Raw genomic sequence first — 27791 nt, forward strand, 5'->3', positions numbered from 1 at the left:
CCTTACTACAGAGGAATTGAGACACAGTCCCAAGCCAGTCTTGATATGGAGTACTGAAAGGGAGATCAGTTTCCCTTTCTTCTTCCAAGCCAGAGTAGAGTAGCAACTGTTTGCATTCATGTGCATTGCTGAGACCAGTGGAATGGTGATTTCTCAATAGCCAAAGAAGAGGAGGTTACACGGCAGCACTATAAGTGCCTATTTACAAATACCTTTATGACAGCACCTTGAGAAATTTCCAAAATGATGAGGGGAACCATATTCTAGACATCAAATATGTAAAAGTTTGATCTATTAAAATTTGAATATTTATTAGAATTATGACCTTATTTTTTAGCTTTCTGCTGGACTTGTCAGGAAAATTTGGTTATAGATATTTTATTTAGGTCATTGCTAAAAATGAATATTACTTACATGTTTAAAAATGGAGCCTAATGTGATGATATTAGATGTCTTTAATGTAAATGACTTGAATATAATACTTTAATAAGAATAAAAATTCTTCAATAATCTAATATTACTGGCTCTTCACATTTTCAGTAAAAATAATATGAGACACAGCTTGCAAATTTTCCTTAACAATTGGTTGCACCACATTCAGTAGTTACTGAAAGTTTCTAGGATAATTACTTGCCATGTGAAAACCTGACATTCTATCTGTTCATCAGACATACACAGGCAACACCTCACAATCAACCAGTGCTTTGATATATGTTTTCTATTTGATAATTATTGGTCAGAGTTATGCATCCCGTTTGATAATTTATATACAGCTATTAATATAATTTTAAAATTAAAATTTCTGTAATATGTTATTTGTTGTGGAATAAATCTATAAAAACAAATTACATTGTGATGTTTTTTTGCAGAAGCAAATTTTTGAGACTATTTTGGCTGTCACTAAAATTGAAGCATGAATTAGTTTCTATGTGGTCCTATCAAGTCAATATATTCTTAAAATTGTTTTGTGGTCAAATATGTTTAGATAATTTTGCTTAATAAAATTTTTTCTGCCTTGCATCATAAATATTTGTGCACTTGTTTTATGCTACTTATTAGATTTTAAAGTTTTTTGGGGGTTGATACTGTATTTTATTTATCTTTAACTCTTCAATGGTACTTTAACATTTTTTTATTAAAAATTACCTACTCATATTTCAAAGGCAGTTTAGAGACTTTTTAATTCAAAGGGCTTTGAAATTATGCCAACTGGAAACCTAGAGATTCTGATATTTGGGTACCTTTCTCTGCTTTAATCAGTGTATCTCTACTATTATACACTATACAGATTGAGTAACATTTCATTTTAAGAATCACTTTGGCTTTAAACATGCAAACAAAACCCGAAACTTACTCAACCATCTCATCTTATAGATGGAATAAACTGAGCATCAGAATATTTGTTACATTAATTGCGATAGGTTTGGTTATGCTGTAATAATAAGTAAACCTAGACCTCAGTAGCTTAACATAGTGAAGATTTGTTTTTTGCTCATGCTTGTTGCTCAATCTAAATTAGCAGGGAGGATCTTTTTTTAAATTGCCATTCAAGAAAGTTAAGTGAAATTTTATATTTAATTTTTTAAATTTCTATAGCTTTTTGGGGGAAAAAGAGGTATTTGGTCACATGAGTAAGTTTGTTAGTGGTGATTTGTGAGATTTTGGTGGCCCCCTCACCTAACCAGTATACACTGAACCCAATTTGTAGCCCTTTCTCCCTCACTTCCTTCCACGCTTTCCCATGTCCCCAAAGTCCATTGTATCATTTTTACACCTTTGCATCCTCATAACTTAGCTCCCACTTATAAGTGAGAACATACGATGTTTGGTTTATCTTAATGCATGGTTTCTAGGATTTTGGTGAGAAGGAGAGGGAAATATGAGTCTTGCACAGGCTCCTAATGATTTTCTGATGCATTCCCTGATATTTCATTGGCTAAAGCAGGTCAGATGACCATGCCTAACGTCAGAGGAAGTGTAGAAGTAAAGTCCTGTCTTGCGCCTCAAAGGAGAACTGAAACATCTGTGGTAAACCCTAAAGAATAAATACTACAGTGAGGACACTTGTCTAACTCACCTGGCTACTTCTAGTTCCAACCTTATATACATGTGTTTTATATATCCCCTCTCTGTTGTTTCTATTGAACTGTGGATAAATATATGAAGTTCTCTTTGAGTTTACAAGATAAAAGAGTGAAAAAACCAACAAGAGCATAAGAGGTTTGCCTTGATTATCCCTGTTCTTTCTAACATCATCAGTCCTGACCGCTGCTTGATTTTCCTTTGTCTATAAATAAGCACATACTTGCTCTCTATTCAACGGAAACTGTTTTGATCCTCTTGGCACCACTAGTTAAAGTTATTTGCTTTCATTCTCCTGTTGGTTTTAGTAACATTTCACTCTTTTATTTTCTTCCTATTTCAACTGTTTCTTCCGTGTCGTACTTTCTAAACATTCTACTACTCTTCTGAGCTCCCAAACATGGGTATACATTAATGCCAAATTATTAGAACGCAATGGCTCACTTTCTCAAAGTAAAAAGATTAATGAATTAGGTTTAAATCTCAAGTCTAGCCCTTACTGTGTGTGAAAACCTAGGTGTTGGCTCACCTCTCTAAGCCTACTTTTGCATTAGTGAAAATATTACTCCATAACATTTTTAAGGAAGATTAAATGTGAATGAATCTGGTATATAACAGATTTGCCCCACATGCGTTCTTTTCTTTCTTCTCCATTTTCCCCTCTCAAACTCCTTACTTCGCACTTCATTTTCTTTTGCCAAAACCAGTGTTAAATGCCTTAAAACTGACTTTGCTGTTTTAAGTCATTCCAGCTTTAATCCATTTTAAATACTGTAGTTCCACAGACTATTCCATACAAGATGAGAAAAATAAATAATATTTATTTATTGCATAACAAAGTGATATTTTGAGATCTATCTGAGGAAGATTAAAGTTCAAATCCATTCAGTCAGTCAGTTAAGATGATCTCAATATGGTCTTAATTTATATCTTCTATCAAAATCTCATTAATTCTCTTACATAAACTTATACTTTGAGAGATTAATTTGTTGTGAATTAAAATTTTATGGGCACATGACTTTTTTTTATTATTATACTTTAAGTTCTGGGGTACATGTGCAGAATGTGCAGGTTTGTTACATAGGTATACACGTGCCATGGTGATTTGCTGCATCTATCACCCCGTTATCTACATTAGTATTTCTCCTAATGCTATCCCTTTCCTAGGCTCGCACCCCCTGACAGTTCCGGGTGTGTGATGTTCCCTTCCCTGTGCTTTTTCTTGACTCATTCCTGGAATATCTTCCATGATCCACTTTGTTTATTTTAGTTTTCCTTTTTTGGGACAGGGTCTTGTCCTCCAGGCTGGAATGCAATAGTGCAATCACGACTTCCTGCAACCTCCACCTCCCATGCTCAAGTGATCCTCCTGCCTCAGCCTCTCGCGTAGCTGGTACTACAGGTATGCACCACCATGTCCAGCTAATTTTTGTATGTTTTTGTAGAGACTGGTTTGTCATGTTTCCCAGGCTTGTTTTGAACTCTTGAGCTCAAGTGATCTGCCTGCCTTGGCCTCCCAAAGTGCTGGCATTACAGATGTGAGTCATTGTGCCCTGCTATTTTAGTTTTTCTTATTTCAAATTTTATTTTTCTGTGTGAAGTCACCCAGGGCTACTCAGCCCAAAGAGATCTTGTCTCCTCTACTACTGTAGTGTTCCATTGATTTTGTGATAGAAGTATCTCAAAGTGCACTATCATTCACACATTTTTATATAAAAAGAGAGTATTAGGATAAGCTGTTGAATTAATCAACTTAAAAATCTCAGTAGATTTACAAAATAGAAGTATGAGTTTTGCTCATAGAGTAGTTGGAGCGTTTTGGGGATGGACTTCCACAAAGTGTTTCAGAGACCCAGACACCTTCCAGATAGGGATTCCACTATCTCCTAGAGCTATGCTGTCTAACATAGTAGTCACTAGCCTGCATATGGCTATTGAGCATTTGAAATGTAGCTAGTCCTAAATTAGATCTACTGAAAATGTGAAATACATGCCCATTTTAAAGACAGTATAAAAAATGTAAAATTTAGATTTAATAATTTTCATACGGATTACATGTGGAAATGACAATGTTTTATATTTCTTGAATTAAGTAAAATACATTATTTAAACTAATTTTACCTTTTTGTTTTGGGATATTAGAATATTTAGAAATTCACATGTAATATTTCTATTAGGCAGTACTGTACCAGAGCTTTATAATCCTCTTGGATCTTCTGTAGTTGGTAGAAGAGAGAGGAAACAAGAGAGTCAGATGCTTGTAAGTTTTGTATGAGCCAGGCCCAAAAGCGACATATATCACATATGTCCACAAACCCTTAGCCAGAACTCAAACATACATTTGTCTCCCAGCCTTCCTGCAGGAAAATAAATGCATATTCAGGAGAAATAGAAAATTGATTTTGGTGACTGTATAAGTAGTTCTGTCTGCAAAATACATACTATGCATGAGTACATGTATTTGTGTTTGTGTTTGTGTTTGTGTGTGTATGCAGGCATGAATGTCTATCTGTCTATCTATCTATCTATCTATGAGTAAGTAAGTGTCTTGCCACCCTATAAACTATCTTTTTGAAACATTTTGGAATCTTTCCCTCCCAAGCCTTTCATAGTCACTTAAGTGCAGAGTCTCACTCAATAATTTTTGATAGATTTGAATATTAGTGAAAATATGGAGGCAGAAATGTGTATATCTGAATTGGGAGATACTAATGATATTGACCTTAATAGAATGCGTGCATGTGTGTGTGCACAGGCCCAGAGGTAGTGGGGTGAGTAAACTGCAAATCAAGGAATTAATGGAAATTTGACAGAAGAAAACCTTGTGAAAGACAATGAATATGAGACAGAGGGATTATTTCTTCCTCCCCTCCTCCTCCTTCTCCTCCTCCTCCTTCTTCCTTTTCCTTGAGATGGAGTTTCATTCTTGTTGCCCAGGCTGGAGTGGTGCTATCTCGGCTCACTGCAACTCCTGAGTTCAAGAGATTCTCCTGCTGCAGTCTCCTGAGTAGCTGGGATTACAGGCACCCACCAACATGCCCAGCTAACTTTTTGAATTTTTAATAGAGACAGGGTTTCATCATGTTGGTTAGGCTGGTCTTGAACTCCTGACCTCAGGTGATTCACCTGCCTTGGCCTGGGAAGTGCTGGGATTACAGGCGTGAACCACCACGCACAGCTGACAGAGGGATATATTCTTGATGCTGTAGAATATAAAATGATTTAATGACTGAAGTGCAATGGGAGATGGTGATGTTATTATTTAGAAAAAACTAATGCTGTGTACATTGGTGTACTAGGGTGAGGAAAAGCCTTGGATCAGTGAGGACTGAGAGAAGGCTATTGATGATGTAGGGAGGTCAGGTCAGGTTTATTTAAAATATGTGTTGGGAGAGCAGAAAGGGAAAGATGGTCCATTACTAGCCTGCTATTTCCTCTCTTAAACTTTGTTGCTCCACTTTTTCTAAACAAAGACATCAATTCTGTTTTTTGGGATGGCATACTGCAGACTTCTGTTTGTTTATTCTTCACATGCAAATTACCTCTTGTTTTCCAGCCGGTCTGCTCTTTTTAAAGTCGACACAGGATAGGTGGAAGGCTTATGGCATTGTAGCCCCAAATAACAAGAAAATGCTAAAGTTTCTTCATTTTTAGAAAAATCCCATGTGGTATACTATGAAATCAAGCTGTGACTGTTGGTGTCAGTCTCTTTTGTCATACCAATTGTTTCAGAGTTTTTCTCCCACTGGGGGAAGGTAATGGAAGTTCATGTACCTGAGGAAAAAAACACCTTGATCCTGCAATGTCCATGTGGTTGGTGGAAGTGTCAGTGACAATCATAGATACTTCATGCTAACCAGTCTTCATTGTCTTGAAAAGAGATGTTATATCTTATCTTTTAGTGAAATGTAGAATGGAGTCAGTGAAAAATCTGCCACTAACTTAGCAGTTGCAACTGTGTGTGTTAGTTGGTGCACATGCATGTATCTGAATTGGGAGATACTGATGATACTGATCTTACTAGAATATGTGAATGCGTGTGCATAGGTTCAGAGGTAGTGAGTTGGGTGAATTAATAAAGGATATTCTATACTGCATAGTGATTATGGATGAGAACTTAGTAGATTGAAGAAGTTACTAATGTAGACTGAGCATTTATTTTTACCATACTGTGATAATCCTACATTAAAGCATCTAAATATTATTTGTGCTTTACATCGTTTGTTATCAAAATATATGCTTTAATACTGTTTTAAAATAACACATTCTACTGATAGAAGCATTGCAGTACCTATTATGTTATCTGATATTTATATTACTCCTTTGAGGTAAAAAATTATAATTATTTCCATTTAACAGCTAAGAAAACCAGGATTCAAATGGGAGAACAAGTTACTCCGGTTCCTACTATGTCGTGATTGGTAGTGGAGTTCAAACTGTTGTTATGAGGCAGAAAACAGAAAACAGGTGTAGTTAAATCTTAGTTAAAATGTGATCCAGTCAATTGGAATGTAAATGACTTGCTTTAGAGTCATCCAGAATGCTTTTTAAAAATTCAGATTTCTGAGCCCAGGGAAGATCTACTGAGTCACAATTCCCAAAAGTAGCATCTGAAAACTTGCATCTGCAGTAACTATTCTAGGTGCAGAAACTATTCTACTAACTATTCAACCACTAGAAAGTAGAACTCAATTAGGCTTTGGAGTTTCAAAGTCCTAGATTTGAATTGTAGCTGTGTGACACTGTGTCACTTTTCTTGAATTTAAAATATTGACAATAACATATACAATTATAAGCAACTTTTTTCAATGAACAAAAGAAAATGCAATGAAAAAATGATTTCTGAAAAAAATGGTGAATGTAGCTTCATGCCAAATGTAGTTTCATGCTAATAATTTCTATTCTTGAGAAGCAGGTGAAAATTCAGACTATTTACTCACATGAGAATAAAGAAAGAAAAGGAAAATTATTAAAAATAAATACAGATATCTATTAAAAGAAAATAAACTTGGCTACAGGTCATGCAAACTTATTTGGCTAACTTAAGAACTCATCAGAAAAACATAGGCCCCAAGCTTAGAAGAAAACATAAAACTTGTGAACTTCAGAGTTTAGGTTGTCTCTAGTACAATATAACTCTTGATTGCCTGCTTGGTTAAGCTTTTTTAAAAAAATTCAATTCCCCTGACAATCCCGGAAGCAGAACATGAATAACTTTCAAAAGAAAAGAATCTTTGTTGTTTGCATAGCACAGCTTCCCATTCAGTTGGAAAAAAATTACTAAAATTTCCCTTGAAAAGCAGTGATTGAAATGTTCTGAAAAATTCAAAGAACTTTTTTGAAAATATCAGCTTCAAAACAAAATTTCTCAAGGTTTTTATAAAACCAAAACACCAAAACCCTGATGGGTGCTCGCTTATCTCTGGCCCATATGTTGTTAGCTAATTTGATGCTCTGAATATTTTGGAAAAAATAATTTTATGTATCATGGAGACAGATTTCCCAGTGCCTCAGCTTCATGCTGGGATTGGGTCAAACACTAATGGAAACTTACTTATTTCTGTCAGGCAGAGGAGTTAATAAGAATAATCAGCCTTTTTTGAACCCATATTTTGGGCCAAACACTGTACTAAGCACTTGGAAAATAGATGAATAAAACAAGATTCCTACTCTGTAAACATTGGCAGTTTCATATTTATAAGCTGTAGAAAATAATTTCAGATGCTGAGAAACCTACATCAGCATCTATCATTTCTTTAGTGTCCTTTAGGTGCTCGATGGATGGAACTTTCAACTGGATTTAGGACTTCAGGAATGAAAATATTTCCTGTAATATCCATTATACAAAGAGATGTTTAGTGAGTGACTTAGATTTGGTCATCTGGTGAATCAAGAACTTAGGATGCTTCTTGGTTCTGACCTGACAACCTGAGAAAAAGGACCAGATGTTTTGAAAGGTTCACTAAGACTTCAGAAAGACAAATTATTGAGACTATATTTAAATGGTGTTGGGATCCATTTTTGCTGAACCAGTTGGCTAACTCAATGTTTCAAAGGTAGACCAATGAGAGGAATTGGTTTAATTGATTGATTGATTGTGTGATGGCTGAAGGTTGAGAGAACTGATTTAGAAAGCAAAGTACATATAAGTGAGATAAATATGACATTGCATATTCTAAATGAGAAACAAACTCATTTGAAGAAAATTCTAACTAAAGCTGCTGGGTTGATCACCATCCCACTAGTTCTGCCTGTTAATTTGTTAAACAATAAAAATTTAATTTTTCAAATCACATTTCAATTTTGTCATCATAGTTACATTATAGGATACTTGATAAATCAAGAAAATAAACATTTGTACAGTTGATAACAGGTAAACACAACTTAAACATAAATCACGTAGTCCACCCTCTGATGCAAGAAACTAGAGCTGAGAAGTGACTCGTGTATAAGAAGTCACATCCTGGTTTTCCTTTTGTTGGTGGACATGTGCCCTGACTGTCTCACAAGGATGCTAGAGAAACTCAAAGGAAGAAAATGCCTTTGAAAACTGTGAAAGCGGCAGGCAAATTTTGTCTATTATTGTAGTATATCACCTTGAAAATTGGTGATATATTCTCTGTGAAGTTGCATGGTAGCTTATTATAGTTGTACTTGGAAAGGGGAATTCTGCCAACAATGAAATCAAATAAACATAAATATAAGCAAACCAAAGAAACAAAAACATTAAAACATCCTACAAAGCCACATTTCAACTAGGTTCCCCCCAAAAAATCTTTGCTAATTGTTTTTCAGATCTGAATTGGGCTCGGTTTCAAGAGTCTAAGAAGATTTCCTGAAGCATTATTTTCTCAAGGAACTATGGGGGAAAAAACAGTAAAAAAGTTTGCAACACAACTGCATTTTTTCCTTTAAAATTCACAGTGGATTTTGTAAGAGAACCCCCCACCTTGCTTTTTTTTTTTTTTTTGACAGACAGTAACATCTATTCATACCTATTTTTGTTTGTTTGTTTGTTTTGTTTCGTTTTCTAGAGCTTGCATATAGTCTCTTCCAGAGTGTTTTGAAAAGCGAGTTAACTAAGGTGTAATACCTTAGGCTTAGGAATTAAGAAGCAGTTCTCAAGTTACACCTATTGCCATCCCATCTATGGTAGGGCTATACAGCATACAGAACACATTTCTAGAAATGCCGGTTTAAGGGAATAGTAAATTTCAGAAATGTAAAGGTCTGAAGTTTGTATGCTGAAGGTCTGTAGAGATACTCAATGAAGATTTACTTTTGGTTTAGAAATATTACCTGTTTACCAGAAGCAACTTCTATGCACAAACCCTCAATTATCCTGTTATTTTCAATTACTTGTTAAATTTATCCTGACCACATTAAGTGGCAGATCAATGGGCAGAGTGTTGATTCCTTTTTGTTGTTAAGGTCTTTGTACACTCATTTTGTTTACTTTTTCTAATCATTAGTTTTTGCCTACCAATTTTTTTAAGCTTTTTTATCTCATTCATTCACTGAACTGATATTTGAGAAGTTGCTTTATTTTTGGACCCATGCTAGGCACTGGAGTTATAAAAGATGAACAAGAAATGGTCCCACCCTGAAAACCTGTAGATATGGCACTGAACAAGAACACTATTTTCTTTGCTTTTAAGTAGCTTCTTGTCTGCTTTTAGGGTTCTGGATTATCTGTCTTGCTTCTATTTCATTGCAAGCTCAAGCACTGACATTTTAACTGCATCTCAACTATGATTTATGTGATTGATTTCTAACTGTCAACTTTTTCATGCTGCACACCTTGTTGCCTATACTCAGCTTGGTGTTGACAATTAATTTCTTAGAATCTCTTTCCATGGCCCAGCATATGATGAGATAGGCTATTTGGGGTCCCTGTATTGCCTTAAGGCTTTTGATTTGTTCTGGCTTCACAACCACCACATGTGGAACAATGAAATGCTTATAGTTTACACAACTTCATCGAACAAGTTTTTGGAATTTACTTTTCTGATACTGTGAAAAAGGTTGATTGTCTATCTAAGATTATTTAGGAATGCCAATGGAAGGTTTCTAATTATTTTAAAGCAATTTTTGTGCATAGAAATGAGTTAGATGTTTCTTTAGCTTTTAAATTAGTACTGAATTTATTAAGTATTAAACCCCAAATCTTGTTCTTCTTAAGCTTTTGATTTTCAGAGATTTTGAATTTTAGCAATCAATTCCAAGGGGGTTATGATTGATCAACTTAGAACTGAATAATAATCATATTTAATAATAATTATTTTTTTTTTTTGAGACGGAGTTTCACTCTTGATACCCAGGCTGGAGCGCAATGGCGCGATCTCGGCTCACCGCAATCTCCGCCTCCTGGGTTCAGGCAATTATCCTGCCTCAGCCTCCTGAGTAGCTGGGATTACAGGCACGCGCCACCGTGCCCAGCTAATTTTTTGTATTAGTAGAGACGAGGTTTCACCATGTTGACCAGGATGGTCTCGATCTCTTGACCTCGTGATCCACCCGCCTCGGCCTCCCAAAGTGCTGGGATTACAGGCTTGAGCCACCGCGCCCGGCCCATATTTAATAATTATTTGATAATCAGTCCATATTTAAAGTTCATTAGTTTAATTTTCTAAAACTTTTAAAACTGCATTTATGAATTAAATATATTTAACTTTCACTGATAAATACTTCAGATATTTGACCCAGCAAGTACATCCTTCCCAAGTACTGAACTCTGGTATATCTCACAATTAAAATTTAAAATTGCACTGAGCCATGTTTAGTTCTTGCAATAATTTCAAGAATTTTTATAAACATAAATAAATGATCTTATACCTTTCAACTTGAAATCAGAAAGGTGAAAAAAATATTTAATTACATATTTTGCATACCTAATTAAGCATCCACATTTTCTATTAAATCACAAGGCTCAATCATAAAGACACTTATCTTACTTTATAAGCAGTTTAAATACTAAATCTACAAATTAAGCTATGCACAAAATTATTAATATGGCTTTGATTTATTTAATAAATCTACTTAATTAAAAAAGACACTTAGCCATTGGTTGAACAACTTTTCAAGAAAGTTGTGGCTACCAATCCCAGGAAACAGGACCAGAGAATTTTGGCCAGGTCATAAAATTTAGGATTGCAGATGTACAGGATAATTTTTGTTACAGTTCTGACAGATGTGTTGGGTTCTTGTTTGTAGTTTGTACAACAATAGGACCTTTATGTGATACAAAGAGATTGGCAATATAATTTATAATCCTGGGTACAAGTCACACTGTCAGTGAATTTTTTCTGTCTGAATTAACAGAAAAGTCTATAACTTCCTCCACTGATGGTTTGAACTTGAACTTCCATAAAACAAATCTGGTTTCAAAGATACCCTAGTATTATCTCACTGGATAGTTCATACCCTTGTATAAGCCTTCTTTAATTTTTAAAAGGTTTAATTGTGGTAAAATACACAAGACATAAACTTTACCATCTCAACTCTTTTTTTAAGCACGGTTCAGTATCATCAAATAAATATTAAGTTCACATTGTTGTGCTACCATCACCACCATTCATCCACAGAACACTTTTCATCTTGCAAAATTGAAATTCTGTACCAATTAAACAATAAGTCTTCATTCCCTTCTCCCTGCAGCTCTGGTAACCACCACTCTACTCTACTTTCTATTCCCATGAGTTTGATCACTCTAGATACTTCAGATAAATGAAATCATAGAGTATTTTTTTTTTGTGGTGAGCTTATTTCATTTAACATAACGTCTTTAAGGTTCATCTATGTTTTAGCATGAGTCAGAATTTCTTCCTTTTTAAGGCCAATATTGCATTGTACACACATACTACATTTTCTTTGTTTATCTGTTGATAGACACTTGGGTTGCTTCCACCTTTTGGCTATTGTGAATGAACATAGACTTATAAATGTTTCTTCAAGTCCCTGCTTTTAATTATTTTGAGTATGTACCAAGAACTTGAATTGCTGAATCAGAATCATCAAATTCTATTTTTAATTTTCTGACAAACTGCCATACTATTTTAACCTCCTTCAATTTTATGTTCTGAGAAGGTAACAAGAACTCAGTTCATCCAGTGCACCTCCACCAACGCTTCTGCTGCCTTGAAAAACAAACAAACAAACAAACAGACAATCTTGTACTAGATGACTAAATTCATATAATAATGTTTTCTGAGTCTAGGACCATATTGACTGGATTTTGTTTATCTCTCATGGCATTGCCCTCATTTAGAAGTGGGAAAAAGGCCGAGGACCTTGCTGGTATAAGCATTGTCATGGTATCAGGAGAAAATGGTTAGAAATGCAGAATCTCAGGCCCTATACCAGGTCTACTGAATCAGAATCTTCATGTCAACAATATCCCCATGTGATACTTATGCACATTAAAGTACATGAGAAGCACTGACTTAGATGATTTCTGATAGTCCTTTTTATTTTGGAAAAATCTGTAAGCCTTATTATGAACTCAGATATTATCTAATATTTATTAATTATTTTTATTCCTTCAGCTGGGTGGGTGCCAGATCTCAATGGATTAAGACTATAAGACAAATGTTTGGTCACAGATCATACCAACAGGGAGCACTGGAACCCTCTAAAATGCAGGATGTCTGGAAAGTCAATTATTTAAATGACATTGGGCTAAAGATCAAGGACCTAGAAAAACACAGAAATGAGGGCAAGATGTCCAGTAAAACAATGACCAATTTCCAGTAAACTTCTCAATGTCTTATTTAACTTTGTGTCTTTGAAGCTAATATGATATGTGGCACACATTAATTGTTGAATAAATATTTTCCCAATTGAGTATTCGCAGACCTAACAAAAACAATCTGGGACCTAGGCATAGGAGTCTGTAGCCACAGCTCTTGAATGGAACAACTATGGACTCTGTCATAACTGGTGCTGTTAACCCTTGTGGAGGCTGAGACCCTTTTGAGGGTAGAGCCTAGGTGGCTGTATTTGGCTATAGTTTGACCTAAAGCAGCTCTGCCATGATAGTCTGGGGAATTTTAAGTTCTGACAGTGTGAAATTCGACTCTAAATAGAATAGGATAGTCTTTGGTCTTAGGAAATCACTTTTTAAAACAGACCAAATGGTTGCAGAGAAAGGTGACCTAGCTTTGAGGAAACCCAATACATAAATATCAGAACTGCCAAAAGAGATAAATGTTACTGTCATGAAATTGCTTTAAATTTCCATCCCTAAACCTCATTTTAAAATAGTTTTATTTTAAAATGTTCTCTTCTTTTAGAAGAGCGTACACTCTTTCAGGAAACTGCTTTGGGAACTCTGTACTAGGACAGATTAGAAAATCCATTTATTGCTGGAGTGTTTCTGAAAGATCTATTGGACATATAGTTCAAGGTCACCTACCTACTAATTCCAATGAAAGAAAAACATAGTGAACGTTTGTCATGTTTTCTTTTAATAATAAATAAAAGAGTAATGTTTTTCTTAAATGTTCTTGTGTTAGATGATAAAAGTAACCTTAAACACTTAGAAGAGAGACTCATGGGCAAAGATGGAGCTAGGATTTGTTAAAAAAAAAAAGTTTATTTAATTGATTCAGTTAGTAAGTTAGATAAAAGAAAACCTGCCTTTCGATTAACCTGGAAAGAGGCCTAAGATTTGCCCCAAGACAAAGTGTTAATACCTCAAGAAATATTGAAACCAGCTTACCTAAGTTTTGAACACTTGGCACCTTAATAACTTTTAAACTACAATATAAGGAATTTGACTCAAATTAGAACTCAGGATAAAATGAGAAAGGAAAAGTTAAGGATCAGTAAAAATGTAAGTTATGTTGTAGGAATTTCCTTTTAAAAATGTTTCTAAAATGTGGCATTGAAATGCATCTATTCAGCTAATAGTCATTGAGTGTCCAAAAACTGTGCTAAGAGCTATGGGACATCAAGATAGGGGAATAACATTTAAAAGCTACAATTGGACACAGTGTATAAGAGCTACTGTTGCTCAAAACAAAACAAAACAAAACAAAACCAAAAAACCCACACAAAAAAACCAAAAAACCATAGCACTTAAACCTGGGTATGGGTCAGAGAAGGGATATTACCCCTTTCTTGGACAATGATGGGAGAAATGGCATCCAATTTGAATTTTTATTGAAGGACTTTTTTATTGAAGGACTTTTATGGACAAAGTGCTAAAGCAATTTAGATAAAAAGAATAAAATGAGTGAAGCCTTAAAATATGCATTAATTTAGCCCTACTATGTAGTAGGTGCTCTATGACAGCATTTGATTAAAAAAAAAAAAAAGACAAAAGTATAATGAGAAAAAAAGTGAGAAATAGTGATCACACTAGATTTATAGATTTGCTTTTCTATACAAACTGGGGACTGAGAATAGAGATCTTTGACTGCCAGGCTAAATCTGATTATTGAAATAGTGAAATATAAGCAGCATAGAAAGTTATATTTCAGTGAATTAAATGAGAAATCATTCCTAGTTTTGATTTGATTCTCAAAGCACATAGTAGAGGAACCACCACCTGGTGGCAGGGTACATACATTGCATCTTCTGCTACTGAGAGATGGCAATGACCATTTTAAAGTCTCAAATGACAGTCCTTCATTTGTAAAGTGATAAACATGATCACAAAATAAGAGGTGGTTATTCATTGTATAAAAGTCTTCTCCACCATATTTCTTTCTAAGCGGAAATCCTTGAGTGCATCTAAAGATAGATATTTTCCCTATAAATCATATTACTTAAATAGAAACAAATAGTGAGATTCTCCCTGTTTGTTTGTCCAAATTACTTTGGCAGTTAGCAATGATAATTCCAGCAACTGCCTAATGACAATAACAGCATTTGATGTTCCACTTACCCTCTTCCCTCCAAATGTTGCCTAGATGTTGATGCCCACAGCAACCACGGAAGCCACATGTTGAAGAGAGCAGAGACCCCATGAGACAGTGTTCCCTGAATGACTACATGAAGGAGAAGCTTCCTCTTTTGTCTCTAGCCACATTCTCACTCGACATACCACCTACAATTTTTACCTGAATGAAAAATCAACTTTCTCACCTGTTTAGAGTTTGCCTGCTACAGCAGCTAGCTTTAATATATTATGTAACATGACCAGATTGACCTTGATTTTTTACTTTAAGTGTTTCTGACAGTGTATCAGTCCATAAAATACAACATGCTAACTCTGAATCAGCTGAAAATATTTAATTTTAATTGGGTTTTCTGGGGTAGGTGTCTTAGTCTGTTAGCTTTGCTATAAAGAAATACCTAAGGCTGCATAACTTATTTTTTTTAAAAAAGGTTTATTTGGGTAGTATTTCTGCAGGCTGTACAAGAAACATGGCACCAGAACTTGCCTCTGGGGAGGAGCTCGAGAAGCTTCCAATCATGGTGGAAGAGGAGGCATCTTACCTGGCAAAAGAGGGAGCAAGAGAGAGAGGGAAGGGATGCCACTCTCTTTTAAACAAAGAGCTCTTTTTTGAAGTAATAGAGCAAGAACTCATTCATTACCTTAGGGATGGCACCAAGCCATTTGTAAGGGATCCACTTCCATGACTCAAACACCTCCCACTCAGCCTCACCTGCAACACTGAAGATCAAATTCCAGCAAAGATTTGGAGGAGACTAAATATCCAAACCATAGCCACATGAGGGATGTGTGTATGATTATATGCAGATTCCAATAAATCAGGATTGAAGATTATGTGTGTGAATCTTTTGTTTTACTGATATGGATATAAATGAGAGGAAAGGTGATATTCAATGACTCACCCAATAACTCACCTTCCTTAGTTGGAGAGGTTCCTGTGCATGTGCATGAGAGTGTAAATCCTGATACCTAGGCTTGCATATTTTCCATTATCTTAATGGAAACAATTGTATTAATTGTTATACATAGCCTAATTCTCATTGTACCTGTGGTTAAAATGAAAAAGCAGTTTGGTCGTCATACTGTGAACAAGATTTTCTGTACCTTAAACATAATTGTCATCTCTACTTTATTTTCCCTGGCTAAATAATCCAAGTTCCATTAAATTTCTTAACTAGATTTGTCAAATTAAGCTTACCAAATGTTTATAGGTTTTCCTTTTGGTGTGACCCCAGCTTTGTCACTGACTTTGTAGGCCTCAGGAGGTCATGTCAATGGTTTCAAACACATCGTAGCTTATGACATGGCTGAATAAATAGCATTTAACGGTAGATGGGTTATAGTGTGGATTCACATGCAGGGAGCTGTGCAGATGCTATGTGACTGTAACTGGGCAAGTTTTCTCAGCTGGAACACAAGGGGACAAATAAGAACAATGGTAACACAAGGCTAGAGGACTTTAAATGAGGACTCTTTACGTTCTCAGTGCCTAATGTCAACATTAACTCATAAACTTTGGGATAGACTAAGCCTGTAGGTTGCTGAAGAATAGTTTGAATTTTTGTAGAGAGAAATATAAAGCAGAAAAGAGGCAAGTTTCAGTATACTTCTGGATTTTATATGACCGACTACACTTTCCCCATTTAGTCTGGTGTTGCTTCTTGGTTTAAACATAACCCCAGTGTCTTCTGTTTTAAAATTGACTCAGGCAATGATCATTCTCCAAAAATCAACTCTTTTCTCTCTAACATGAACAAAGTTAAGAAGAAGAGACTCTACTACTTCGTGAGTCCTTGTCAATATTCTTGGGAACAGCTGAGAAGTCTCTGTAATAATTAAAGAAACTATCATGGAGACTTTGTTAACAGATTATTTGCGAGTACAGAACCTAACGTAGAAAGTATAGTTTTGAGTTTTGTTGGAAGAACAGTGAACAGTGGAAAGTAATGTGACTTCAGGCTCTGGAAGCATTTGTTTTTGTTTTTGTTTTTGTTTTTTTTGATGTCAGATGGATGCCTAATACAGAGTTTCAGGTCTCGCTTCCTTTTAGTGTGTCACCCAGAGAGTTGATGGACAGATAGATACACCCTATTCCTCATGTTTTTGTTCTGGGAAAAATTACTGCCAAAAACACATCCTGTTACAATACTGCATCTAAGAAGATGCCTGGCACTGAAGCATTAATTAGGAAATGCCCCTTCCAGTGGCCAGATCCCTCCTTGCTGCGATCATACTGTCAGATCTAAACCAAGGATCCAGCTCTGCCAGGTGGACCACAAAAGGAGGGATGCTCTTTTTTTCACCCTAGTGGAAAAGATGCCTGTGCTAAGCTCTTCTATGTTAGAAATTCACTCTTGCATATCTTATGTCTCTCAACGACACCTCCAAGGATTTCGTTTCTTTAGACCTTGAGAGATCTATGAGGAAATAAAGAGTGTGGATTATCAGGCAGTCACTTGAAGAAAAATAGACAAAGGCAGAGGCATCAGAACACACAACAGTGCCTGCACACATCAATGCCTTGTTATGACACCAGATCATGGTAATTTTCAAATGTTGTAATTTGTCAAATTGGATTTGCAAATAGCTAAAGAAGCTCACCTTTAAAAATAGCGCTTTTACACAGAAACTGATTGCTATTTTTTTGTCCCTTTTCTTCTCTGAGTGTTTGTTGTGTGTGTGTGTGTTTAAAGCTCTACCCTTTGTTTTCCCAGCCCCATAAAAAGTGTGCTACTCTCTGCTGGTTTCTTATGATAGCTCTGCTCACTGAGGCAGAGCAGCCCCTGGAACTATTCAATATATCTGACTGGCGGCTATCCTTATGTGTAGCCAAAAGGCCCTGAGACTGCACTTCCTTCTCTCTATTTCTAAAATAAGGTTGGGGTCAATAAAAATTAATTTTTACTTGTTAATATCATTAAAGTCAATCACAAATTTTTTCAAACATTGACCATTTTTTCTTTATTTTTACTAAAATTAAACAAATTATGAATAATTTGTTTGCTAAATTTTTTAAAGATTTTTACCATTGCCTTTATCTTTTAATAAAGGTGTATACATGTGATTTAGTTTCAAGGTAAAGGACAAGAAATATGTAATACTAACCCCAAGTTGTAAAAAATATAAAACCTATAATGTTTGTGATGTGTTGATTGATCCTGCTCTAGTTAAATTGATATGTATAATTTATTTAACAAGGATAAAATGTCGTATCTACTGATTAACCAAAGATGATCTAAAATCACACACCTATCTTTTGCAACATTAAAAATATGAAATTGGTTGGGCTCAGTGGTTCACACTTATAATCCCAGCACTTTGGGAGGCTGAGGCAGGTAGATCACAAAGTCAAGAGATTGAGACCATCCTGGCCAACATGGTGAAACCCTGTCTCTCCTACAAATACAAAAATTAGCTGGGCATGGTGGTGCGTACCTGTACTCCCAGCTACTGGGGAGGCTGAGGCAGGAAAATCACTTGAACCTAGGAGGGGGAGGCTGCAGTGAGCTGAGATCACATCACTGCACTCCAGCCTGGGGACAGAGTAAAACTCCTCCTCAAAAAAAAAAAAAAAAGTGAAATCCTATGCATATCTGGCCAATAATACTACTGTGACTCACCCACTGCAGTGAGCCAAGATCACACCACTGCATTCCAGCCTGGTGACAAAGCAAAACTCTTTCTCAAAAAAAAAAAAAAAAAGTGAAATCCTATGCATATCTGGCCAATAATATTACAATAATATTGCTGTGACTCACTCTCCCACTTACCATGAGGACTACAATAAGGGATCGATAATGTTGATGAATACTCAGCTTGCTATGGGTTTGAATAAAAGTGAAAAATACTCAGCAATTGTAAGGAGTAATACAAGTGAAAAATACTTAGCAACTGTAAGGAGTAATAAATGATTCACATTACCATTAGGGTTACTGCCCACTCTCCACAAAGAGAATTGACATAAAATTTCCTGAAATCCTTGTCTTTATTTGCAATAATCATCCCCAAATGTGTATGACTTCTGAGTTTCTTATGTTACCACACTATTATTCCTGCAATGTCCTGAACTTCCTTTTTCCTGCTCCCTTCCCTCTAAGCCTCATATATAACTGTTGTACTATCTTTAACTATTGTTCCACACCCAGCCAACTGCCTGGTATTCTTTATTTCATCTTCTAGAGGTCTTTCCTTTCCTTGTTTCAATTAAAGTTTCCCCTAGCCTACCACCAAAGGGCATCACATCCTCTGTAGTCCTTCCAAGCAGGGACTTTGCATTAGGAGCTGATGTGCTTAGTGTCCATTGATCCTCACTGCTCTATGCAGATAGTACCTCTCTACCATCTTATTAAGATCATACCTCATCTTATGCAAACAGCACCTCTCCACCATCTTATCCTGGACTTCCATGATACATTTTCCTCTCCCCAAAATACACCATACTCTTCCCCCTTTTCACTGCAGTTAATTTGCTTCATTTACTAATGACTCTGTAATTCAACAGAGTCATATATAAGTTTCTGTAATTTGCAGATTACTTTCATTAAATATCCTGCCATCATTCTGGGGATTTACTATCCTGTGGATGGCTTATCCAATACCATGGCCTTTCATTTTCTCAACCTCTTCATCTTCAATGATCCTCACATCTTCACCATATCATAACTTGAACCTTATCAATGGACATGAATTGTCCATTTTCAAAATCATTATTTTGTCTCTGTTACCGTAATATTTTCTCCTTCTTGATTGCATGTTCGATTGTTCTCACTATTCAAGATCTGTACCTCATCAGAACCTACAATCTATTGATCATTCTATTTTTTTTCCATCCATTGGCTTTCTTCTTTTGCTACTTTCCTCAGTTTTCAGTTTGTATTTCCATAGTTTATCACCTCAGAAATCATTTAATTGATGCTGCAAAATTACGTGATTATCTTTCTCTTTTCATTTTATTTTTCTGACAAAATCTCAGCCTATCTTTCTGGGAAAATTTTTTATTCCAATAAATTAGCCTGTTCTGATGCTGCTTATAAAAACATATCCAAGACTGGATATTTTATAAAGGAAAAGGTTTAGTTGACTCACAATTCCACATGGCTGGGGAGGCCTCAAAAACATGGAGGAAGGCAAATGAGGAACAAAATCATATCTTACATGGCAGCAGGCAAGAGAGCATCTTCAGGGAAACTTTTCTTTATAAAACCATCAGGTCTCATAAGACTTATTTACTATCAGGAGAATAGTGCAAGGAAGACCCACCCCCACGACTCAAGTACCTCCCACCAAGTCTTGAGATGTGGAAATTATGGGAGCTACAATTCAAGATAAAATTTCAGTGGGGACACAACCAAACCATATAATTACACCCCTGGCTCCTCCCAAATCCCGTGTCCTCACATTTCAAAACCAGTCATGCCTTTCCAACAGTCCCCCAAAGTCTTAACTCATTTCAGCATTAACTCAAAAGTCCACAATCCAAAGTTTCACCTGAGACAAAGCAAGTCCCTTCCAGCTATGAGCCTGTAAAATCAGAAGCAAGATAGCTAGTTCCTAAATACAATGTGGGTACAGGCATTGGCTACATACACCACTTCCAAATGGGAGAAATTGGTCTGTGTGAAGGGTCTACAGGCCCAGTGCAAGTCCAAAATTCAATAGAGCAGTCATTAAACCTGAAAGTTCCAAACCAATCTCCTTTGATTCCATTTCACAAGTCCAGGTTATCTTGACGCAAGAGAAGGGCTCCCACAGCCTAGGGCACCTCTGCCACTGTGGCTTTGTAGGGTACAGGCCCCCTCCCAGCTGCTTTCATGGGCTGGTGTTGAGTATCTGTGGCTTTTCCAGGTGAGTGCAACTGTTGGTGGATCTACCATTCTGAGGCCTGGAGGATGAGGGCCCTCTTCTTACAGCTCTACTATGTATTATTTTACAAAAGGATGAGGTCAGATGCATTGAGAAATTCTTCCTTTCATGGGCACATAACCTCTGAGCAGCCCTAGTATTGCATCAATGCATCAGGATCCTGAAAATGCAGAGTTATAGATCTCTAGCATTTTCCAGGAATAACTATTATAAGTTAGGCTGCTATTGGATATTCATTATAGGTTCTGATGAGTTACAGATCTTGAATAGTGAGAACAATTGAACAAGCAATCAGGAAGGAGAAAATAAAAATTATGGTAACAGAGAAAAAATATGTTGATGATATCTCACAGCTTTTCAAAACACATAATTGCTTTAACCAAGATGACATTAGAGGGCTCTACTGCTGAGGTATTAGGTATATGGAAAGCCAAAATGAGAGATATTTTTTTAATTTGATGGGAGATGGTTAGTGACTGAAATTATGACTCATAAGTCAACTATTAATATCCTAGCCTTCTTTCTCTACACTTCTCCTGTTTCTCTCTCTCTTTAAATAAATAAAAAAATAAAAAAAGGGACTCCATGTTTGGGTCCCCTTCCACTAACACTCCATTCGTGGAAGCTGAATGAGATAAGGTATCTAAATCTTTTAAAGCTTTTAGTGTAATATCTAGAACATGAGTACTTGATACATATACAAATTTGAGATTTTAAAATATGTTTCTTAAAACATGCAGCATATGAACTACGACTTGAAGGATGGCAACATTTCAATAAGCTTGTCCTGCTGTATTTGCATATATCGGGCACCCACTAAAGGATTCCCATAGAAATCAGTATTAGTTAGGACACCCACTAGTCTCTGTCATAGACTCACTGAAAGCTTTCAGAGATTTTTTTCAGTAAAAGCTTGCTTTCTTGCACACACAACAATCCAGTGCAGATGTTCCGGGTGGTTGGGTTTCCTCCATGTGGTGATTGAGGGTCCCAGTCTCCTACTATCTTGTGACCATGTCATTTCCTGGGGCCTTAGAGTTCTTTTCATTTATTGGACAAATTAGGAGAGTAAAGGAAAAGAAGGGGTATTTACGCTTAACCATGTGGAAAGGATAAGCACCATTTCTGACAATATTACATTGTCAAGAACTTGTTGCAAGTCTCCTTCATATCCAAGAAATCTGAGAAAGATTCTCCCTGGCTGGACAACTAATTCTCAAAACTATTCTACACTATGAAAAGACATGCCAAAATTTTTAGTAAATAGCTAGCCATTTCTTCCATAGGATTATTATGGAAAGCATCTAGAATATAAAATAATAAATCTGAACAAATGGAAATGTGTCTATACTCACTCACACATTTGAGTCTCATTAAACAGTTGTGCAACTGTTTTCAGTTCCCTGACTTGGAGTTAAGTGCCACATGGACTGGCTGTTAGGGGGCATAATTTCATGAAGCACCACCTACTTTAGTTGGACCGGTCATTAAGGTATTTTAAGGTTCTATGTTATTCTTTGATGTTTCACTAAATCCTTTTTTATGTTTTGAAGCCTACTGGTAAGCTTATGTCTACTAAACATACAGACTTGGGGTTTGACTGGGGAGAAGAAGCAAATAATTTTTTTTTCTGTTATAGTTCAGCTTTGGTCATCTCTGTCATTAGATCAGATACCCCCAAACTCATCTTTACCTCTATTTCCTCTAGGCTAGATTACTAAAAATCTGTGCTTGCTGACCACTGAATAAATTGCTCTCTGAATTTGATTTTTTTCCCCATATTCATCTGCTATATTCTATCTTTTTATGAAAGGGTCATGTTTTGTAACCATTGTTCCATGTCATTATTATTGCTATATGCCACATTCTGAATAAATATCATAATATGAAGTTTTTAGTATCAGTCTCTAAGGCAAATCCACAATTACAAGTTATAAAAGTAACAATTAAACTTTTACCTCTATTTAAAAATTTTGCAAGTCTATATGAAGGATATGGCACATATTAGTGTCTCAATAAGTATCCCATAAAATACTACACAAATAGCTGTAAAAATGTCCTCCATTTCTAATTTAAATTATTTTGGTTCCAAAACGTCTACTACTCCTAGTTCTTTTTTAAGCTCCATGTGAACAGAACCCAGTAAAATAATTTATAACAGCAATTTTTGTTTTTTTCCAGTTTAGGCAGCATTGGCCTTAGTGTCTTCACTTATCTTTTTTTCTTCCTTTTCCCTTTAAAGTGTAACATTAGCCTTGCTTCTAGGACTATCTACTTGAAGCAGTCCAGCTCTAACTTGAAATACATAGAAGTAATCCACATACTCACCTCCTTTTCCAAGTACTCTATCTTCCAAAAAGTTGCGGGCCAAAATAGGGAGCCCCTCAGCCCCAAAATAATGTAGAGATGATAAAAACATGACATAGTGTAATTTTTATAGAGTCATGGTAAAATGATCAATGGCAAAGAATACGTAAAGCAAAAATATTTCCAGGAAAGAAAAAAATAACTTTTCATAAGTAGGCTTGTATTACAAATTATACAGAATTATAAGAGATTATGATTTTGGTCTGTTTTGGGTAACTAACGGCAGTTAATGCTCTTGAAAGGATTTATTGATTTCTCTTTACTAAAAAGTAGTTTTCATGGAGCTGACTCTCAGTAGTGCTATTTAAAGTTGCAATATAGCACAACCAGATACATTTAAATAGAGAGAAAAAAACACTGTCATGAATTCAGTCATGATTATAACCCCTCATTAATCTAAGAATGTTCAAGCTTGCTTGTTGGTGCCATCGCGAAATTTTTTTAAATGTAAATAAAACTTAGTAACTTGTACTCCTCAGTCAATGAATAATTAATATCAGAAGCTACTAAGTGAATATCATAATCATATATATGCTTATAGAAATTTGTAGAGAATATTTAATTGATTAAAATTATTCAGAAATTAATTTTGTAAGTTTCTTCTTTTAGTAGTGAAATGTCAGGTGTGTTTTTGCAGGTGATGGTGGCAGAAATTATTATGTAATCTCTGAGAATATAATGGGTTTTGAGCTCTTTTCCTTCTCGTAAATGTATGGCTGCATCATACCTTCTCTCCCTTTCTCAAGTAAGTGTGAACTCTTGTCAGCCCTCGTTAGTTCCTCACTTTATCTTGTACTAACCCCATCCAGTAGAGCAGGTTACCAAGCAACCACTAGCTGTCTCTGAGAGTGTCTGCAGCAACGGTACCTCCTGATACCTCCTGTCACAATGTCTCCTGTTAAGTTGTCAGGATCAGGGCACCAAGGTGGTTGCCATAGTCACTCTTACTGGTGGCCTATGGTTGCTGGACTGAGAGCAGAGTGCTGAGTCCCTAAGATAATTAATGACCTAGGCTACTGTAGCTGTCATTTTTTTAAAGCTAAGCAAAGTTTTGATGAGTATAAAGAGATTTACACAATCAAAGTGTTTCTGATAATTAGGGTACTATTAACAAATATTTTAATGGGGTAAAATGTCATTCTATGACGTAAGATTTGCAAGATTGGAAGTTTAGTTGCCAGTGACTTGTGTCTCAATGTAAGTCACTTTTGGCAAGCATTATTGCTTTGTTACATATATTAGAAAGCAACTCTTTAAATTGTTTTTATATGGTAAATAGCTCCACCTTCATATAGTAAGGATTATAAATATGCACATATATGTGGTTGCTAATTTAGTGCTTAATTGGAGTAAGTGTTGCTAATAGTAATAATATCAAGAGTAGTTACTTGCTTATTACGTGTCAGATCTTATGCTAAGTGTTTTACTTATATTACTCATATATTCTTCACAAAGTCTTTTTGAATTAGATAAGATTCACTTCCTTCCATTAAATATGAGGAAGCCAAAACAAAGAGAAGAAAAGTAAACTAACTAAGGAGAGAAAGCTAAGAAGAGCAAAGCTGCGATTTAAAAAATTATTTTAAATTGATACATAATAATTGCACTTACGTATATTTTGGAAACTGGAAATAATATGTAATGATCAAAATCCTCATTTCTAGCTATTTGAAAATATACAATGAATTATTGGCATCTATAGTCACCCCATAGCAGCATTATTCACAGTAGCCAAGGTACGGAATCAACCTAAGTGTCCATCAATGGATGAATGTACAAAGAAACTGTAGTGCATATACACAATGGAGTACTATTCAGCCATAAAAAATGAAATCCTGTCATTTGTAGCATGGATGGAACTGCAGGACATTATGTTAAGTGAAATAAATCAGGCACAGAAATACAAATATTGCATGTTCTGACTCATAAGTCAATGCTAAAAAGGCTGGAATTTTAAACGCAGATCTGTCTGAGCCCAGAGGAATTAAATAAATATAATTTTGAAGAAAAGAACTATAGAAAAGAGAATTCTGGAGTGGATAAACAGTACTCCAAATGAGAAATTTAGTTGCTATAGAATCTCTTTTTTGCCACACCGGTTCTTAAAGTTGATACAGAATTAATCTAATGAGGAATTTACTGCATGCATGATATAATTGGAGGAATTCACAAAAAGAGACCACCCTCCTTGAAATTTAAAAAATATTTTCCTTGGTCTCAGAGTGATTTGAGAGTCATCTATTTGAGTGATGGTACTATGGTTCCAGGAAGTAACTGGATCCGTAGTGATCAAGAATGAGTATTTCTGAGGATATATAAGAAGAAGGAGAGGTCCCAAGCTTAGTGTACCTGGATATGGAGGCTAGGAGAAATGTTAAATGGGGTAGGGAATTTCCTTCATTCCTCCTTCCTTCTTTACTCCCTTCCATCTTTATTTTCTTCTTTCTTTTTTTGTGCAAATTTGAAGTATACAATACAGTATTTCTAACTATAGTCACATTTTTATACATTATAATCATGGATTATAAATCCACAAGAAAGAGGAATTTAAAAGGTAGATGTGAGATGTTAAATATAAATTATTTGCTTCATAATTACTTTATAGTATTGCAAAGGAATTAGCTCTCAGTTAATCTTTAGCAAAGAAGAATAAATTTCTTTCTCAGTTCTGATTAACATTTTATTGACATATATATTAGTTCACTTATTTTATATGTAATTGTGACAAATGTGAGCAGTAGTATAATCACCACACATAGACCCTCCGTCCCACCCTCCCTCCCCGTCCTTCCCTTTCCCCTTTTCCTTCCTTTCCTTCCCCTCCCTTCCCTCCCCTCCCCTCCCTCCCTCCCTTCCTTCCTTCCTCTCTTCCTTCCTACCTTCCTTCATTTCCTTCCTCCCTCCCTCCCTTCCTTCCTCCCTCCCTTCCTTCCTTCCTCTCTTCCTTCCTACCTTCCTTCATTTCCTTCCTTCCTTCCTTCTTTCCTCCCTTCTATCTTTATTTCCGTCTTTCTTTCTTTGTGCAAGTTTCAAGTATACAATACAGTATGGCTAACTATAGTTACACTTTTTATACATTAGATCATCAGAACTTATTCATCGTGCATAACCTATATTTTGTCCAATTTTGTTTTTATTTTTCAAAAGTGTTTGACTCTCGTAGTCTTTCTACTTTTCTATATAAATGTTAGAATCAGCTGTTTGATTTTGACCAAAATATTACACTGAAATTTTGCAATGAAATTTTATTTCACCAATAGATCATTTTGGAAAGAATTGACATCTTTAAAATATTGAGTTGTTCATTCTGTGATGTGCTAGATCTCTTTATTATTTTGATTTTCTTAGATTTCTTTTACCAGTGTTCTTTTAGTTTTAGCATAACAATAACGCACTTGTATTGCACAATTTACAGTTATTTCATATTCAAAAATATGAAATAGTTATTTTAATTATTTCATTTCTTCATATTTTTTAATATGAAACCACTATTGTAATAGGATAAAACTGTAAAAAATCTGCTTTCAATTTTTCACTGTTAATGAATAGAAATAGGATCATCTATTTATGATTTTTGACAAATAATTAGTAATTATATGCATTTGTGATATACAGTATAATATTTTGATATATGTATACATTGTGGTATGGTTAAATCAATGTTAATTTACATATGCATTACCTCACATACTTTAATAAACTAGAAAAAAAGAAGAGCAAATAAAACACAAACAAAAAGAAAATAATAGCAATTTTTTAAGCTTGAGAACAAAACAATAGTTTTGTTGTGGCTTTCACATGGTTTACAATATATCTCTTTAATTAATCACAATTAACACAATAATTGCACTAATGCAACCTTCACATAACATCATTTTGCTTCATGTGTAGAGAATTTAGAATTGATCGTTTTTTTTCTTTCGGCATTTGCTTTCTTTCTTTGTTATTGTTTTCTAGCTTGCATAGTTTTTGACAAAAATCCTGCTATAATTTTTTATCCTTTGTCTCATAATAAAATATGCTTTTTCTCTTTCGGTGCCTTCAAAATTATCCCTTATCTTTTGTTTTAAACAGTTTGAATATGACGTGTGTGTGTGCGTGTGTGTGTGTATTTATGTTGCTTAGTGTTCTTTGAGCTTCATCATTCTGTTGTTGTTTGTTGTTTTGGAAATTTCTAAGCCAGTATTTTCTCATTCTCATTCTCTCTTTGAGTTCTGAAATTCTACTTATTACACCTAGAGTAGAATGTTTGATATTTTCCCACAGCCCTTGCATAGTCTGTCCTGTGGTTTTTTTTTTTTTTTTTCTTTTTGTGTTTAGGTTGGAGCAATTTTTTTGACCTCCTTTTTATTCTTCTGTTGGTTGTGTTGAGTCTACCACAGAGCCATCAAAGGCAGACTTTATCTCTGCTCTCAAGATTTTCACTTTTAGCATTTCCATTTTATATTTTTTTGTAATTGCAATTTCTTTGCTGAAATTCTCCATATGTTCCTGTACAGTGTCCACCTTTTCCACTATGGACTTTATTGATCATAATTATTTTTAAATCTCTGGTAGTCCAACGTCTGGCTCCTATCTA

The sequence above is a fragment of the Aotus nancymaae genome, unplaced genomic scaffold (genome assembly GCF_030222135.1).
Source record: "Aotus nancymaae isolate 86718 unplaced genomic scaffold, 86718_ANA_hifiasm-v0.15.2.pri h1tg000040l, whole genome shotgun sequence".
Taxonomy (NCBI): Eukaryota; Metazoa; Chordata; class Mammalia; order Primates; family Aotidae; genus Aotus; species Aotus nancymaae.